Source organism: Mirounga leonina, unplaced genomic scaffold, assembly GCF_011800145.1.
Source record: "Mirounga leonina isolate KUSES-001 unplaced genomic scaffold, KU_Mleo_1.0 Mir_173, whole genome shotgun sequence".
NCBI classification, from domain to species: Eukaryota; Metazoa; Chordata; class Mammalia; order Carnivora; family Phocidae; genus Mirounga; species Mirounga leonina.
Window position 1 is genome coordinate 69,462,068 of NW_023270447.1, and position 4,755 is coordinate 69,466,822.

The 4,755-nt window shown below is 50.1% G+C and overlaps 1 pseudogene; it reads right to left on the reverse strand.

Moving 5' to 3' along the window:
* Window positions 1-2,804: 2,804 nt before the first annotated feature.
* On the reverse strand, window positions 2,805-4,430 carry LOC118020270 (annotated as a pseudogene).
* Between the last annotated feature and the right edge of the window lie 325 nt (window positions 4,431-4,755).

Genomic DNA, 4,755 nt, shown 5'->3' on the forward strand with positions numbered 1-4,755 from the left:
GGTGAGGCTTTCCCTGCCACCACTGTTTAACCTTGGACCCCCTCTCCACCCCTCCACACCTCAGCACTCCTTATCCTTACCCTGCTTAGCCTTTATACCTTCTAACAAAACCTACTGTGTTTTCAGTTCGTCTGCTTCCCCTTGTAGAATCTCAGCACTAGGAGAGCAGGGATCCTTGTTCTCCTCACAGAACGGTGTGTGGCACATAGTGTGTGGTGAGTGTAGGTGCTCAAAAATATTTGTTGAGGGCGCCTGGGTGGCTCAGTTGGTTGGGCGACTGCCTTCGGCTCAGGTCATGATCCTGGAGTCCCTGGATCGAGTCCCATGTCAGGCTCCCTGCTCGGCAGGGAGTCTGCTTCTCCCTCTGACCCTCCCCCCTCTCATGTGCTCTCTCTCTCAGTCTCTCTCTCTCAAATAAATAAAATCTTAAAAAAAAAAAATATTTGTTGAATGAATATAAATAACTTCCCCAAGGTCACACGGCTGGGCAGCAGCATGGTTGTGATTTGAATCCAATTTTTTTTTTTTTTTTTGGCTCCAAAGCTATAGAATCTTCTTTCTAGGGCTGTTATGAGGCTCAAATGAATTTGCGTGTATCAGCCACTTAGCAGAGTGCCTGGTACAAAGGTTAATGTGCCATAAATGTGAGCTATCATCATCATCACCATTATTATTATTATTATTGTTGTTGTTGTTGAGCCTCCCCCCATCCTGGGCTCATTTTTCTAAATTCCATAATAGTTAAGTCAGCTTTTTGGGATGGAACTTCGGGCAGACTCTGGCGGACACACTCACATGACCCTCAGGAAAAATGGGGGCATCTCTTGCCAGCCCAGGCAGCAGGGAGCCCTGCCCCTGCAGAACCCGATCCTCTATGTGGCCCCACCCACTTAGTAACAGACCTGAAATTGTTCTCCCACAATTACAAACAACACAGACTTCCTGTGTTTTCTGAAAGGGGAAGTCCAGTCAGCAATTTACCTTGAGTCATTTGTTTCGAGAAGGAAGCCTCTGCAATTGGTAGAAGGTAGCAGAAGAAGGAGGACTGCCAGAAAAGGGAAAGGAGACCTGGATTCTAGGAGTGCCCCCACTTCTCAGCTGACTGCACTGAACAAGTCCCCTCTCTGGCCTTGATTTTCTCACATGGAAAACGGAGCAATGATTTCACCTCACCTGCTTCTCTGCACTGTACTAGTGTGGGTGGGTGTCTCTCTCTGTGTGTGTGTGTGTGTGTGTGTGTGTGTGTGTGTGTGAAGAGCTGGGAATACAAAAGCTCTGTGCCACTGGGAGGGTTCTATAAAATGGATCCTTGGTTTCCTCAGCTGTGAAATATTAGCTTATCTCCTAATCTGGCTTTGAGGGTTAAATTAGATATGCACATCAAGGGCTGGGAAGAAGCTAGGCTCTGGAACAGTGGCTCTTGTTTTTAATCCTCGATGACCTCTCACTTCCTCCCCTCTCCCTTCGGTGATGTCCTGTCCAGTCCCAGCTGTGCTCAGGGCAAAGCCCCTTGTGAGATTGCTTCTAATAGACCCCCTCCCATACCTGTGAGGCCACACATAATTGTTAAAATAGAGGATAATTTCATTTATATTTTTACTGATTACAAAAATAGTAAGTCCATGGTAAAAAAAATTTTTTTAAATATTTTATTTATTTATTTATTTATTTATTTATTTATTTATTTATTTATTAGAGAGAGTGCTAGCTGGGGGAGGAGCAGAGTGAGAGGGATAAGCAGACTGGGCTGAGCAGGACCCTGAGATCATGACCTGAGCTGAAATCAAGAGTGGGACACTCAACCAACTGAGCCACCCAGGTGCCCTGTAAACAAACAAACAAATAATAAAATAAATAAATAAAATAAGTAAAAAGAAGAAAATAGAGATTACACGTAACTTTACCCCAGAGATAATCACTATTGATGGTTGGGTGACTTTCCTTCCTGATTTTTTTTTGAGTAGGCTCCCCAGCATGGAGCCCAGTGTGGGGCTTGAACTCACGACCCTGAGATCAAGACCTGAGCTAAAATCAAGAGTTGGATGCTTAACCGACAGAGCCACTAGGTGTCCCTTCCTGATTTCTTTTTAATGCATGTGTTCCAGGGTGTTAAATGCAAGTGTCCTGTCACTTTGCCTTTAGAGTAGAGGCAACAAACACCGAGGACCACCCAGGCAGGGCATGCCTAAGGCTGGAGAAACTGGTTCTACCCGCATGAACCCATCACCCACCTCTTGTCATCACGGAGTGTGTGTGTGTTAGGCAGACACAGACAGAGACACAGAGACAGAGGAGAGGCTGCTTGGGAGGGATTTCTTTTGGAGAGGATTGTTGATTATTGTCTGTTCCTACTGCAACAATCCCCTTCACCCAGAGAGGAGGGATGAAGGTGTGTCTCCTCCTCACTATAGAGCAGGGGGCTTGGAGACAGCTTGGCAAGTTTGAGATGTGCCTCAGGGGTCCATGGGCCAAAGAGAAAGGCAAATCTAAGGCAACAGCCCCTCTTCTCTCCCCCTGGCAGAGAGCTTGTCATGCTGAATTGAGTGTCCACTGAGTTGTCTACCTCCCCAACTTGACCTGGAAACTTCTTTCAGACTGTCTGGGTCTTGTATCCCCTGCCCCTGCAGAAGGCCTAGCACTTGGTTGATGCTTGATAAATGTTCTGGTGAATGGAGGAAAGACTGACTAGAAAGCAGAAAGAACAAGGTTTGGGAGCCACCCAGGTCCAAGTTCAAATCCTGCCTCTGCCACTTTCCAGCTGTGTTCTCTTTGGGGAAGTCACATCATCTCTCTAACCTCATTTTCTCACTTGTAAAATGAAATTAATTGAGTATCTGTTCATAACAAAACAGAGCTTTTTCCCTGCCCTGAACCCTCATCTTATTCTAACACAGATCAGAGGTGCCCCCCCAACATGCTGCACAGCGAGCAGGACCCTCGTACCTTCCCTCAGCCATGGGCCCACTGGCAGGGGTGCAGGGGTGCTAGGCAGCCCAGTGGGCATGGGCTCTCAGTAGCCAGAGCCAGGGACCTGGGCCAGGCCTGTCACAGCTCCTTCTTGCAGGAACAGAACCCCAGCTGCTCCTCTGGGAAGGAGATCTACTCACTCAGGGAGTCGATGCTCTCCAGCTGCTGGAAGGAGTGAGCCAGGAGGCTGTCGGGGTCAGGCAGCCTGTATTCCAGGGCCCTCGAGGCCCAGCTGTGCGGTGGGGCCAGCACCAGCTGCAGCTTCTGCTCCAGCACATCCAGTCTTGACAGAAGCCTCCGCACTGTCCATTCCTGTCGTGGGGTTCGGGGCTACCATGGGAGGCCTTCACTTGGGCAGGCAGAGCACACCATCTGCAGATGGGCTGTGCCCTTCCCGGCACTGGCACGAGTACCCACCCGCGGTGTTGACACAGTGAGGGGGACAGGTGCCCCCTCCAGCACTGCATTCGTCCACGTTTGTCTGGCAGGTGTCGCCCTGCCATCCTGCAGGGTGGTGACAACGGCCTGGCTGTACATCGCTCTGTCCATTCTGGCATGGTGGCTGACATATTGTTGCTCCACAGGCCCTGGGGAGCCTGCTGGTCCTCTTCCAGCCAGGGCAGCAGGCAGAGCGAAGCCCGGTGGAGGCCAGCCCAGGGCTGTGGCGGTAGGCAGTCCTGTAGATGGTGCGGTAGGTGCTGCAGGCTTGGTGCCGTCACAGATGGTGAGGGAGGGTTGGTACATCTGCTGCACGAAAGACTCAACTCGGGGCCCCTGGGAGCCCCGATTACGCACACCCTGCGGCCAGGCCAGTAGACGTGCTCAGTGCCATCCACTGCCAGCGCCGGAACCACACCAGAAGTAGTTCCCGGGACTCACACATGGCCCGTGTGTGCGGGTGAGGATGGCCTTGTCCTCAGCACGGCCACCCGAGCTGGGAGCATACTGAGACAGGGTTTTTAATGAAATGAGATCAAGCATTGGCACATAGTAGGTGTTCCAGCAATGACGAACGAATGAAGACACAGTCGTCTTAGCAACTGGCAGGGCCTCCTGAGAATTTCGCGTCTGAGTTGATACAGGGCTGGTACTTCCAGATCCTGGTTTCCTTCCCTGCTCCTTCCTCTGTCCCCACCACCATCATCATCTTTAGCAGCAACAACAGCTGCTGGTTGTATGGCAAGTTACAGAAATTCTATGACTTGGTCTCATGTAAATCCCACAATAGTCCTGAGGTCTGTATTATAATTCCCATTCCACAGATGGAACCTAGGCTTAGAGAGGGTGTATGACTTGCCCGAGGGCACAGAGATCTGACACGTGAGGGCACTGCTTTTGGCCTTCCTTAGATGAATTGATTTAACACGTACTCAGCAGCCACCATGTGCATGGTTAAGTGCCGACACGATGACAGTTTCTTTTGCGGGGAGCGATCGGCTGGAGAGCAGGTCCAGTCCACTTTTTCTATCTCTGTGACTTTGGGCAAGTCCCTTCACTTCTCTGGGCCTTAATTTCTTCATCTGTAAAATGGGCACTATGATGATAGTCTCGTAGGAGAGAGTAGAGAGACCCTCTCACGCAATCACTGCGGGGAAAACAGAGACAATGTATTTACATAGCATAGTTGCTGGCACAAGCGAGCACTCAGTAAATTGTAGCTCGTTCTTCGTTGTCACCTAGAGTCAGCCAGGGGCCTCCTGACCCCTTGATACCTTCACAGGATGAGCCCAAGTAACCACTACAAAGCCCTCTCCAAGATTACTGCAAATTCCTGGGTGATTTGATTTC